The sequence below is a fragment of the Arachis stenosperma genome, chromosome 9 (assembly GCF_014773155.1).
Source record: "Arachis stenosperma cultivar V10309 chromosome 9, arast.V10309.gnm1.PFL2, whole genome shotgun sequence".
NCBI lineage: Eukaryota > Viridiplantae > Streptophyta > Magnoliopsida > Fabales > Fabaceae > Arachis > Arachis stenosperma.
In genome coordinates this window covers 25,546,975-25,561,594 of record NC_080385.1, presented here as the reverse complement: position 1 = coordinate 25,561,594, position 14,620 = coordinate 25,546,975, and the positions used below count along the sequence as shown (strand labels likewise).

Genomic DNA, 14,620 nt, shown 5'->3' with positions numbered 1-14,620 from the left:
TTACTCCTTCTTAATGCACAATTCGAACTCTATCTAATCAAGTTCGAATTTTTCTACCTTCTTTCTTCTATTTTTCTTTTCCTCTGACACTTCAAGGAATCTCTATACTGTGACATAGAGGATTCCACATTTTTCTTTTTCTCTTCTCTTTCTTATGAGCAGGAACAAAGACAAAGGCATTCTTGTTGAAGCTGACCCTGAACCTGAGAGAACCTTGAAGCGAAAGCTAAGAGAAGCCAAGGCACAACTCTCTTTAGCTCTTGAATGCAATGTCTTGCTGAAGCTTAGCTAGCTATGTCTAATTCCTTTAGACTAAAGCTTTAGACTAACATTGCATGATTCCTGGAATTCTCATTAAGAATTTTGATACCTTTATTTTCCTTTTCACCTAATTTTCGAAAAATAACAAAAAAAAAATTACAAAAGCATAAAATCCAAAAATATTTCTTGTTTGAGTCTGGAGTCTCATCTTAAGTTTAGTGTCAATTGCATGTTTCTGCTCTTACTGCATTCATGCATGTGTCTTCATTAATCTTCAAGTTGTTCTTGATGATTTTCTTGTTTTGATCTTTGAATTCTATTGACTTGAGTGTTTTGTTGTTTCCCATATGTATAAACTGCTAAGTTTGGTGTCTTGCATGCATTGTTATTTGATTTTAGTTGCATTTTAATTTTTCCTTATTATTAAAAATCCAAAAATATTTTTAATTTGTGTCTTTTCAAGTCAATAATACAGAGAATTGAAGATTCAGAACATACTGCAGAGGAATCACACAGAAAAAGCTGGGCATTCAAAAATGCCCAGTGAAGAAGACAGACTGGCGTTTAAACGCCAGCCAGGGTGCCTGGTTGGGCGTTTAACGCCCAAAAAGGTATAGGTTTGGGCGTTAAACGCCAGAATGTGCACATTCTGGGCGTTTAACGCCAGGATGGCACTAGGGGGAAGATTTTGTTTTCAAAATCAATTTTTTTCAAGTTTTCAAAGTTTTTCAAAATCAAATCTTTTTCAAATCATATCCTTTCAATCAAAGGCTTTCAAAATTAATTTCTTTCCTTTTTCAAAGATACTTACTAACAATTAATGATTTGATTGAACATTTTTTGCCTTTTCTGTTGAGAAAGGTTTTATGTTTGAATCATATCTTTTCTTGTTAGGCAAGTCATTAATTTTTCAAATCATATCTTTTTAAAATTGTTTTCAAATCATATCTTCTCAATCACATCTTTTTAAAACCAATCATATCTTCTTAACCACATCTTTTTCAAAATAGTTTTCAATCAAATCTTTTTAATTTCTAATTTCAAAATCTTTTTCAAAAATCACTTTACTTCTTTCCCACTTTTGTTTTCGAAAATCAATTAGTGTTTTTCAAAATGTTTTCAAAATTTTTTACTTAATTTTCGAAAATTACTTCCCTTCTTCTCACATCCTTCCATTTATGGACTAACACTATTCCTTAATGCAAAATTCGAACTCCATCTTCTTTGATAAGTTCGAATTTTCTACTTCTGTCTTCTACCCTTCTTTTCCTCTGACACTTAAAGGAATCTCTATACTGTGACATAGAGGATTCCACATTTTCTTGTTCTCTTCTCTTTCATATGAGCAGGAACAAAGACAAAGGCATTCTTGTTGAAGCTGACCCTGAACCTGAAAGGACCTTGAAGCGAAAACTAAGAGAAGCCAAGGCACAACTCTCTTTAGAGGACCTGGCCGAATTCTTCAAAGAAGAAGAACACATGGCAGCCGAAAACAACAACAATGCCAACAATGCAAGGAAGGTGCTGGGTGACTTCACTGCACCTACTCCCAATTTCTATGGGAGAAGCATCCCTATCCCTGCCATTAGAGCAAACAACTTTGAGCTTAAGCCTTAATTAGTTTCTCTAATGCAACAGAATTGCAAGTTCCATGGACTTCCAATGGAAGATCCTCATCAGTTTTTAGCTGAGTTCTTGCAAATCTGTGACACAGTCAAGACTAATGGGGTTGACCCTGAGGTCTATAGACTGATGCTATTCCCTTTTGCTGTAAGGGACAGAGCTAGAATATGGTTGGATTCTCAACCTAAAGAAAGCCTGGACTCTTGGGAAAAGCTAGTCAATGCCTTCTTGGCAAAGTTCTTTCCATCTCAAAAATTGAGTAAGCTTAGAGTGGAAGTCCAAACCTTCAGACAGAAGGATGGTGAATCCCTCTATGAAGCTTGGGAAAGATACAAACAATTAATCAGAAAATGTCCCTCAGACATGCTTTCTGAATGGAGCATCATAGGTATTTTCTATGATGGTCTCTCTGAACTATCCAAGATGTCCTTGGATAGCTCTGCTGGAGGATCTCTTCATCTGAAGAAGACGCCTGCAGAAGCTCAAGAATTGATTGAAATGGTTGCAAATAACCAATTCATGTACACTTCTGAAAGAAATCCTGTGAACAATGGGACTAGTCAGAAGAAAGGAGTTCTTGAGATTGACACTCTGAATGCCATATTGGCTCAGAACAAGATATTGACTCAACAAGTCAATTTAATTTCTCAAAGTCTGTCTGGAATGCAAAATGCACCTGGCAGTACTAAGGAAGCTTCATCTGAGGAAGAAGCCTATGATCCTGAGAACCCTTCAATGGAAGAGGTGAATTACCTAGGAGAACCCTATGGAAACACCTATAATTCTTCATGGAGAAATCACCCCAATTTCTCATGGAAGAATCAAGAGAGACCTCAACAAGGTTTCAATAACAATAATGGTGGAAGAAACAGGTTTAGCAATGGCAAGCCTTTTCCATCATCTTCTCAGCAACAGACAGAGAGTTCTAAGCAGAATAATTCTGACTTAGCAACAATAGTCTCTGATCTAATAAAGACCACTCAAAGTTTCATGAATGAAACAAGGTCCTCCATCAGAAATTTGGAAGGACAAGTGGGACAGCTGAGCAAGAAAATTACTGAACTCCCTCCTAGTACTCTCCCAAGTAATACAGAAGAAAATCCAAAAGGAGAGTGCAAAGCCATAGACATGGCCGAATATGGAGAGGAAAGAGAGGAGGAGGACGCCACTGAGGAAGACCTCAGTGGGCGTGTACCAACCTCCTCTGAGTTCCTCAATGAGGAACAATGGGAATCGGAGGCTCAAAATGAGACCATAGAGATTCCATTGGACTTACTTCTGCCATTCATGAGCTCAGATGAGTATTCGTCCTCTGAAGAGGATGAGTATGTCACTGAAGAGCAAGTTGCTAAATACCTTGGAGCAATCATGAAACTGAATGACAAGTTATTTGGAAATGAGACTTGGGAGGATGAACCACCTTTGCTCACCAAAGAACTGGATGACTTGTCTAGGCAGAAACTACCTCAAAAGAGGCAGGATCCTGGGAAGTTTTCTATACCTTGTACCATAGGCACCATGACCTTCAAGAAGGCCTTGTGTGACTTAGGGTCAAGTGTAAACCTCATGCCCCTCTCTGTAATGGAGAAATTAGGGATCTTTGAGGTGCAAGCTACAAGAATCTCATTAGAGATGGCAGACAATTCAAGAAAACAAGCTCATGGACTTGTAGAGAATGTTTTGGTGAAGATTGAAGACCATTACATCCCTACTGACTTCATAGTCCTAGAGACTGGGAAGTGCATGGATGAATCCATCATCCTTGGCAGACCCTTCCTAGCCACAGCAAAGGCTGTGATTGATGTTGATAGAGGAGAGTTGATCATTCAAGTGAATGGAGAATCCTTGGTGTTTAAGGCCCAAGGACATCCCTCTATCATCTTGGAGAAGAAGCATGAAGAGCTTCTCTCAAAACAGAGCCAAGCAGAGCCCCCACAGTCAAACTCTAAGTTTGGTGTTGGGAGGCCACAACCAAACTCTAAGTTTGGTGTTGAACCCCCACATTCAAACACTAAGTTTGGTGTTGGGAGGTTCCAACACGGTTCTGAGCATTTCTGAGGCTCCATGAGAGTCCTCTGTCAAGCTAATGACATTAAAGAAGCGCTTGTTGGGAGGCAACCCAATGATTATATTTTATCTATTTCTTTTGTTATTTTATCTTTTTTGTAGGTTGATGATCATAAGAAGTCACAAAAACAATGAAAAAAGCAAAAACAGAATGAAAAACAGGAAGAAAAACAGCACACCCTGGAGGAAGAACTCACTGGCGTTTAAACGCCAGTGAGGCTAGCAGTTGGGCGTTTAACGCCCAGTCTGGCACCATTCTGGGCGTTTAACACCAGAAAGGGGCACCAGACTGGCGTTAAACGCCAGGAAAGGGCTAGAACCTGGCGTTAAACGCCAGAAATGGGCACCAGCCCGGCGTTTAACGCCAGAATTGGCCCAAAACGTGTTTTTGAAGGCCTTTTGGTGCAGGGATGACTTTTCCTTGACACCTAAGGATCTGTGGACCCCACAGGATCCCCAAACAAACCCACCACTCTCTCTTCTTCTTCACCCATTCACCAATCACCTCAACATCTCTTTCTCTTCACCACTCACATCCATCCTTCATAAAACACCACTTCTTCCCCTCTTTGGCCTAACCACAAAGCCATCTCTCCTCCATTTCTTCTTCTTCTACTCTCTTCTTTCTTCTTCTGCTCGAGGACGAGCAAACCTTTTAAGTTTGGTGTGGTAAAAGCATTGCTCTTTGTTTTTCCATAACCATTTATGGCATCCAAAGCCGGTTCAACTGAGAAGGCATGACCTCAAGCCCATCACTAAGAAGAAGATGGAGCAAACAAGAGACCCCTCTCATCATGAGATCCCTGAGATATCTCAAGGGATGCACTTTCCTCCACAAGACTATTGGGAGCAACTGAACACCTCCCTAGGAGAATTAAGTTCCAACATGGGACAACTAAGGGTGGAGCACCAAGAACATGCCATCCTCCTCCATGAAATTAGAGAAGATCAAAGGATCATGAGAGAGGAGCAACAAAGACAAGGAAAAGACATTGAGGAGCTCAAGCACTCCATAGGATCTTCAAAGAAAGAGCCGCCATCACTAAGGTGGACCCGTTCTTTAATCTCCTTGTTCTTTATTTTTTCTGTTTTTCGAATTTTAGTGCTTTATGTTTATCCATGTTTGTGTCTTATGATCATTAGTGTCTTAGTGTCTATGCCTTAAAGCTATGAATATGAATCCATCACCTTTCTTAAATGAAAACTGTTTTTATCACAAAAGAACAAGAAGTACAGGATTTCAAATTCATCTTTAAAACTAGCTTAATTAGTTTGATGTGGTGACAATACTTGTTGTTTTCTGAATGTATGCTTAAACAGTGCATATGTCTTTTGAATTTGTGGTTCATGAATGTTAAAATTGTTGGCTCTTAAAAGAATGATGAAAAAGGAGACATGTTACTGAGGATCTGAAAAATCATAAAAATGATTCTTGAAGCAAGAAAAAGCAGTGAATACAAAAAAAAAAAGAAGGAGAAAAACGAAAAAAAGGGAGAAAGAGAAAAAAAAGAAAAAGAAAGAAATAAAGTTGTGATCCAAGGCAATAAGAGTGTGCTTAAGAACCCTGGACACCTCTAATTGGGGACTTTAGCAAAGCTGAGTCACAATCTGAAAAGGTTCACCCAATTATGTGTCTGTGGCATGTATGTATCCGGTGGTAATACTGGAAGACAGAGTGCTTTGGGCCACGGCCAAGACTCAATAAGTAGCTGTGTTCAAGAATCATCATACTTAACTAGGAGAATCAATAACACTATCTGGATTCGGAGTTCCTAAAGAAGCCAATCATTCTGAATTTCAAAGGATAAAGTGAGATGCCAAAACTGTTCGGAGGTAAAAAGCTACTAGTCCCGCTCATCTAATTTGGAGCTTAGTTTCATTGATAATTTGGAGTCTATAGTATATTCTCTTCTTTTTATCTTATTTGATTTTCAGTTGCTTGGGGACAAGCAACAATTTAAGTTTGGTGTTGTGATGAGCGGATAATTTATACGCTTTTTGGCATTGTTTTTAGTATGTTTTTGGTAGTTTTAGTTGAGTTTTTATTATATTTTTATTAGTTTTTAGTTAAAATTTACTTTTCTGGACTTTACTATGAGTTTGTGTGTTTTTCTGTGATTTCAGGTATTTTCTGGCTGAAATTGAGGGATCTGAGCAAAAATCTGATCCAGAGACTCAAAAGGACTGCAGATGCTGTTGGATTCTGACCTCCCTGCACTCGAAGTGGATTTTCTGGAGCTACAGAAGCCCAATTGGCGCGCTCTCAACGGCGTTGGAAAGTAGACATCCTGGGCTTTCCAGCAATATATAATAGTCCATACTTTGCCCAAGATTTGATGGCCCAAACCGGCGTTCAAAGTCACCTCAAGAAATTCCAGCGTTAAACGCCGGAACTGGCACCTAAATGGGAGTTAAACGCCCAAACTGGCACCAAAATGGGAGTTAAACGCCAAGAAGAGTCTCTACACGAAAATTACTTCATTGCTCAGCCCAAGCACACACCAAGTGGGCCCGGAAGTGGATTTTTATGTCATTTACTCACCTTTGTACACCTTAGGCTACTAGTTTTCTATATATAGAACCTTTTACTATTGTATTTTCATCTTTGGACATCTAGTTCTTAGATCATTGGGAGGCTGGCCATTCGGCCATGCCTAGACCTTATGCTTATGTATTTTCAACGGTGGAGCCTCTACACACCATAGATTAAGGTGTGGAGCTCTGCTGTACCTCGAGTATTAATGCAATTACTATTGTTCTTCTATTCAATTCCGCTTGTTCTTTGTCCAAGATATCACTTGTTCTTCAACTTGATGAAGGTGATGATTGACGCCCATCACCATTCTCACCCATGAACAAAGTGACTGACAACCACTCTTGTTCTACACGCATCTGAGGCTTAGTGAATATCTCTTGGATTCTTTAATCGGAATCTTCGTGGTATAGGCAGGACTTGATGGCGGCATTCAAGAGAATCCGGAAGGTCTAAACCTTGTCTGTGGTATTCTGAGTAGGATTCAATGACTGAATGACTGTGACGTGCTTCAAACCTGTAACCTACTGGGCGTTAGTGACAGACGCAAAAGAGTGATTCTATTCCGGTAGGGGAGGGAACCAAACCGGTGATTGGCAGTACTGTGACAGAGTGCGTGCATTAGCTTTCACTGCGCGGATGGGAGGTAGCTGCTGACAACAGTGAAACCCTACACGAGCTTGCCATGGAAAGGAGTAAGAAGGATTAGATGAAGACAGTAGAAAAGCAGAGAGACGGAAGGGAAGGCATCTTCATACACTTGTCTGAAGCTCTTACACCAATGATATACATAAGTATCACTATCTTTATATTCTATTATTTTCGTTTATTACCTACACCCATTTGAGTCTGCCTGACTGAGATTTACAAGGTGACCATAGCTTGCTTCATACCAACAATCTCCGTGGGATCGACCCTTACTCACGTAAGGTATTACTTGGACGACCCAGTGCACTTGCTGGTTAGTTGTGTGAAGTTGTAGTGATCACAATTTCGCGCACCAAGCTTCTCTCAAAACAGAGCCAAGCAGAGCCCCCACAGTCAAACTCTAAGTTTGGTGTTGGGAGGCCACAACCAAACTCTAAGTTTGGTGTTGAACCCCCACATTCAAACTCTAAGTTTGGTGTTGGGAGGTTCCAACACGGTTCTGAGTATTTCTGAGGCTCCATGAGAGTCCTCTGTCAAGCTAATGACATTAAAGAAGCGCTTGTTGGGAGGCAACCCAATGTTTTATAGTTAACTATTCTCTTTTGTTATTTTATCTTTTTTGTAGGTTGATGATCATAAGAAGTCACAAAAACAATGAAAAAAGCAAAAACATAATGAAAAACAGGAAGAAAAACAGCACACCCTGGAGGAAGATGCTGCTGGCGTTTAAACGCCAGTAAGCCTAGCAGTTGGGCGTTTAACGCCCAGTCTGGCACCATTCTGGGCGTTTAACGCCAGAAAGGGGCACCAGACTGGCGTTAAACGCCAGAAAAGGGCTAGAACCTGGCGTTAAACGCCAGGAATGGGCACCAGCCCGGCGTTTAACGCCAGAAATGGCTCAAAACGTGAATTTTGATGCCATTTGGTGCAGGGATGACTTTTCCTTGACACCACAGGATCTGTGGACCCCACAGGACCCCCACCCACCCCACCATCACTCTCTCTCTTCTTCTCCCATTCACCAATCACCTCAACACCTCTTCCCCAAAAACCCTTCCCCTATCACATCCCATCTTTCTCTTCACCACTCACATCCATCCTTCATAAATCCCCACCAACCTCACCCTTCAAATTCAAACCACTTTCCCTCCCAAACCCACCCATAATGGCCGAACCACTACCCCTCCTCTCTCCTATATATACCCTTCTTCAACCCTTCATTTTCACACAACCTAAACACCACTTCTCCCCCTCTTTGGCCGAACACACCACCATCTCCCTCTTCTTCATTTCTTCTTCTTCTACTCTCTTCTTTCTTCTTTTGCTCGAGGACGAGCAAACATTTTAAGTTTGGTGTGGTAAAAGCGTTGCTTTTTCGTTTTTCCATAACCATTATGGCATCCAAGGCCGGAGAAACCTCTAGAAAGAGGAAAGGGAAGGCAAAAGCTTCCACCTCCGAGTCATGGGAGATGGATAGATTCCTCTCAAGGGTGCATCAAGTCCACTTCTATGAAGTTGTGGCCTTGAAGAAGGTGATCCCCGAGGTCCCCTTTTCAATCAAAAAGGGTGAATACCCGGAGATCCGACATGAGATCCGAAGAAGAGGTTGGGAAGTTCTTACCAACCCCATTCAACAAGTCAGAATCTTGATGGTTCAAGAGTTCTATGCCAATGCATGGATCACCAAGAACCATGACCAAAGTGTGAACCCGAATCCAAAGAATTATCTCACTATGGTTCGGGGGAAATACTTGGATTTTAGTCCGGAGAGTGTGAGGGTGGCGTTCAACTTGCCTATGATGCAAGGAGATGAGCATCCTTATACAAGAAGGGTCAACTTTGATCAAAGGTTGGACCAAGTCCTCACAATCATATGTGAAGAGGGCGCACAATGGAAGCAAGATTCAAGAGGAAAGCCGGTTCAATTGAGAAGGCATGACCTCAAGCCCGTGGCTAGAGGATGGTTAGAGTTCATACAACGCTCAATCATTCCCACTAGCAACCGGTCCGAAGTTACCATAGACCGGGCTATCATGATCCATAGCATCATGATTGGAGAAGAAGTGGAAGTTCATGAGGTCATAGCCCAAGAACTCTACAAGGTGGCGGATAAGTCCTCTACCTTAGCAAGGTTAGCCTTTCCTCACCTCATTTGTCACCTCTGTTATTCAGTTGGAGTTGACATAGAGGGAGACACCCCCATTGATGAGGACAAGCCCATCACCAAGAAAAGGATGGAACACACAAGAGACCCCTCTCATCATGAGATCCCTGAGATGCCTCAAGGGATGCACTTTCCTCCACAAAACTATTGGGAGCAACTAAACACCTCCCTAGGAGAATTGAGTTCCAACATGGGACAACTAAGGATGGAGCATCAAGAACACTCCATCATCCTTCATGAAATTAGAGAAGACCAAAGAATCATGAGGGAGGAGCAACAAAGACAAGGAAGAGACATTGAGGAGCTCAAGCACTCCATAGGACCTTCAAGAGGAAGGAAGAGCCGCCATCACTAAGGTGGACCCGTTCCTTGATTTTCTTGTTCTTTATTCTTCTGTTTTTCGAATTTTAGTGCTTATGTTTATCCATGTTTGTGTCTTATGATCATTAATGTCTTAGTGTCTATGCCTTAAAGTTATGAATGTCCTATGAATCCATCACCTTTCTTAAATAAATCGTTCTTAATTGAAAAAGGAAAAGAATTGCATGAATTCTGAATTTTATAACAGTTTAATTATTTTGATGTGGTGGCAATACTCTTGTTCTCTGAATGTATGCTTAAACAGTGCATATGTCTTTTGAATTGGTGATTCATGAATGTTGGCTCTTGAAAGAATGATGAAAAAGGAGACATGTTACTGAGGATCTGAAAAATCATTAAAAATGATTCTTGAAGCAAGAAAAAGCAGTGAATACAAAAAAAAAACGAAAAAAATAGAAAGAAAGAAAAGAAAAGAAAAAAAGAGAGAAGGAATAAAGTTGTGATCCAAGGCAATAAGAGTGTGCTTAAGAACCCTGGACACCTCTAATTGGGGACTTTAGCAAAGCTGAGTCACAATCTGAAAAGGTTCACCCAATTATGTGTCTGTGGCATGTATGTATCCGGTGGTAATACTGGAAGACAGAGTGCTTTGGGCCACGACCAAGACTCATAAAGTAGCTGTGTTCAAGAATCATCATACTTAACTAGGAGAATCAATAACACTATCTGGATTCTGAGTTCCTAAAGAAGCCAATCATTCTGAGTTGCAAAGGATAGAGTGAGATGCCAAAACTATTCAGAGGCAAAAAGTTAAAAGCCCCGCTCATCTGGTTAATACTGATCTTCATAGATGTTTTTGGAATTCATTGCATATTCTCTTCTTTTTATCTTATTTGATTTTCAGTTGCTTGGGGACAAGCAACAATTTAAGTTTGGTGTTGTGATGAGCGGATAATTTGTACACTTTTTGGCATTGTTTTTAGTATGTTTTTGGTATGATCTAGTTAGTTTTTAGTATATTTTTATTAGATTTTAGTTAAAATTCACTTTTCTGGACTTTACTATGAGTTTGTGTGTTTTTCTGTGATTTCAGGTATTTTCTGGCTGAAATTGAGGGACCTGAGCAAAAATCTGATTCAGAGACCAAAAAAGACTGCAGATGCTGTTGGATTCTGACTTCCCTGCACTCGAAGTGGATTTTCTGGAGCTACAGAAGCCCAATTGGCGCGCTCTCAACGGCGTTGGAAAGTAGACATCCTGGGCTTTCCAGCAATATATGATAGTCCATACTTTGCCCAAGATTTGATGGCCCAAACCGGCGTTCAAAGTCACCCTCAGAAATTCCAGCGTTAAACGCCGGAACTGGCACCTAAATGGGAGTTAAACGCCCAAACTGGCATAAAAGCTGGCGTTTAACTCCAAGGAGAGTCTCTACACGAAAATGCTTCATTGCTCAGCCCAAGCACACACCAAGTGGGCCCGGAAGTGGATTTTTATGTCATTTACTCATCTTTGTACACCTTAGGCTACTAGTTTTCTATAAGTAGGACCTTGTACTATTGTATTTGACATCATCTTGGTAGCTATCTTTGAGTTTTATGCTATCTTAGATCATTGGGAGGCTGGCCATTCGGCCATGCCTAGACCTTATGCTTATGTATTTTCAACGGTGGAGTTTCTACACACCATAGATTAAGGTGTGGAGCTCTGCTGTACCTCGAGTATTAATGCAATTACTATTGTTCTTCTATTCAATTCCGCTTGTTCTTTGTCCAAGATATCACTTGTTCTTCAACATGATGAAGGTGATGATTGACGCCCATCACCATTCTCACTCATGAACAAAGTGACTGACAACCACTCTTGTTCTACAAGCATCTGAGGCTTAGTGAATATCTCTTGGATTCCTGATTGCACGATGCATGGTTGATCGCCTGACAACCGAGTGCTCGCCTGACAAACGAGCCAACCATTCCGTGAGATCAGAGTCTTCGTGGTATAGGCGAGAACTGATGGCAGCATTCAAGAGAATCCGGAAGGTCTAACCTTGTCTGTGGTATTCTGAGTAGGATTCAATGACTGGATGACTGTGACGTGCTTCAAACTCCTGAGGGCGGGGCGTTAGTGACAGACGCAAAAGAATCACTGGATTCTATTCCGGCCTGATTGAGAACCGACAGATGAATTCCGCTATGCTGTGACCAGAGCATATGCAATCGCTTTCAATGAGAGGATGGGAGGTAGCCACTGACAATGGTGAAACCCTACACAAGCTTGCCATGGAAAGGAGTAAGAAGGATTGGATGAAGGCAGTAGGAAAGCAGAGAGACGGAAGGGAAGGCATCTTCATGCGCTTATCTGAAGTTCCTACCAATGAGTTACATAAGTATCACTATCTTTATCTTTTATGTTATTTTCGTTCATCATCATATACATTTGAGTTTGCCTGACTAAGATTTACAAGATGACCATAGCTTGCTTCAATAGCAACAATCTCCGTGGGATCGACCCTTACTCACGTAAGGTATTACTTGGACGACCCAGTGCACTTGCTGGTTAGTTGTGTGAAGTTGTAGTGATCACAATTTCGCGCACCAGTTCCAAAGAGGGAGGAGCTGGAGGGGTAGGCACAAAGGGAGGAGGAGGAGTAGTAGGGAGATTTACCGACTTGGCCTTACCAGAAGAAATTGCCCCAGCGTCCGACGTTCGAGGAGAGGAAGTAGTGGATGTCCCACCTTCCTGCTACTAAGCAGCTCGGGCCCAAGCGTTTCTCTTTGCCTCCTGTACCTTTTGGTAAGCTGCCGCCCCACTTTTCTTCACTTTTTTCTGGAAAAAATAAAGTCAAAGGATTAGCACACAAGTCGGTTATGAGCAAACAAGATTAACACAAGTCGGAAGTAACTGAAGTTTGCTACAAAAAGCAAAAGCTACCTAGTTTAGTCCGGACAAAGCTTGGAGAGCCAAGAAGAAATTTCTTGGTGTCCAGGTTTGGAGCCCGCCCCCAGGCCTCTTGGAAAAACTCAACAACAGCTTCATCTACCTCATCCAAGTCCACTAGACCATATTTTTCCACAGGAGAGGTTTTTACCCAGTATAAAGGAAATTTGAGTCATTGTCTTCGTCTAGGAAAAAAGGGGTGGTGGCCTTCAATGGCTTGGACTTTGAAAAAAAAGTTTTTAAAACCATGAAAAGATTTATCAAAGATGGAAAAAACTTTCCGGCCTTGGATAGCTTGGAAGGACACCCATTGTTGTTTATTATTCAAAGCACTAAAGGGCTTTGTCAAGTGAAAAAGATAGAAAAAGACCTTTAAAGAAATCGGAAAGTCAAGTTCTTGGCTGATGAACTGGTAAATTTTCAGGAAACCCCAGGAATTAGGGTGGAGTTGGGTAAGAGCTACTTGGCAGTGGGACAAAACCTCCATCTCAAAACCAGAAAAAGGGAAGGTAACCCCCAAATGGGTGAAAAGACAATCATACATGAAAATGAAATGAGGGTCAGACTCAGTAAGCCTCCCACAGCAAACTCTATCCTCCGGGTCATACTTGGGTTTGTCAGCTTCAAGGCCACAAACCCTATGATGTTTCCTAAGTTCAGTTATAAAAACATCATCTACTAGGGAATGTTAAGATAAAACGAAAGAATCTACCCATTGCAACAAAGCCTCAGGAATGCGTGAAGACATTTTCAAAAGTGGAAATGAATGATAAAAACCTACATTAGCACAAAGAAAAAGAAACCATCAACAAACAGGATTTTGGAGATAAGGCAGCTCGTCCAAAGTAGATAAGGAAAACAGTTAATAAAAGAAATTATAAGTAATAACACAAAATCCCAAAAGTTTCTCACTACAAACAACAAACATACGTCAAGAATATACTCAAAATTCCCTTTCGGAGTACTTTATTCCAAGTAGAAAGAAAGAAAATACGGAAAAAAACAATAAAGGGAAACCAGAGAAAGAAGAATTAACCTTCTTTGTAGAATCATAGAAAGAATGAACTCCCGAAGACGAAGCGTGAAAACGAAGCACCCACGAATAGAAAGTCAAAAAGGATTTGAGTAAACGAAAAGAACAGAGAAAGGAAATTTCGAAAAGAAGACGAAAGAAAAGAAAGAGAGAATGAGGGAAAGGTATTTATAAGACACTAGGGGCATAACTGTAAAACGATGCAATCATTAAAAGAATGCGCCGTTACCAATGTGACTGCCCTCCACGTGTAAATGCAAAAGCCAAACGGACGCGATGTTTGATTAGACGCGACGGTTGAAAAACTTCAAAATCACATCGGTTTCAAAATCATGTTGGTTTCAAAATCACGTCGGCTTCCCGACTTAAAAAGAAATATAAACATCGCCAAATTCAACTAATACTCAAATCCAACTCATAACCAAAGAGATCGGATTCGAGTAGGGGCATTGTTCATACCCTGACCCAAAGCGGCGGCCAGGCCCAATTAAGTTCAAAAAGGCCCAATCCAAAGGGTTGGCATTTGCTGATCCATCCGACCTCTTCAAAGAGGTCAGACTCGACATGAGCTGGCAAGGGACACTTATTCAAATAAGTAACTGCCTCCTTAAATCTCTCACCCACTTCTAGAAGAGAGATCTCAACAACCCTAAGATAAAGGGACGGTTATCCACCATCAGAAGTGGAACTACTTCAACGGTGGTTATTAGTCCATCACCTATAAATACACTGAAGTACTCAGGTAAAAGTAAGTTCCAATATATTAAACTTGCTCAACCCCTTGCTAACTTAGACATTGGAGTATCTTTATAGGTACCACCCCCCATTCCTCAAAACATATAACTCGGACGGCGGCTCCCTGACGCAAGACAAGTCGGTGACCATTTTTCTTGAATGCTTGGGTCTCACAAACAAGCCCAATCATCTGGTTTTAGGTAAGCCCGAAACAATGTTAAAGAATTATTGTTCTGTTTTCTTTTTATAATTAAGAGTATATTATTCCTAGATAATCATACTTTGTTCTAAATAATAA

At 40.9% G+C, this 14,620-nt stretch overlaps 1 non-coding gene across 1 annotated transcript; it reads right to left on the bottom strand.

The window, feature by feature from the left end:
• Positions 1 to 2,145: 2,145 nt before the first annotated feature.
• LOC130953945 (small nucleolar RNA R71) lies at positions 2,146 to 2,253 on the bottom strand. Its single transcript, XR_009076104.1, has one exon. It is a non-coding gene; the product is annotated as a small nucleolar RNA R71 (small nucleolar RNA).
• Positions 2,254 to 14,620: the final 12,367 nt, after the last annotated feature.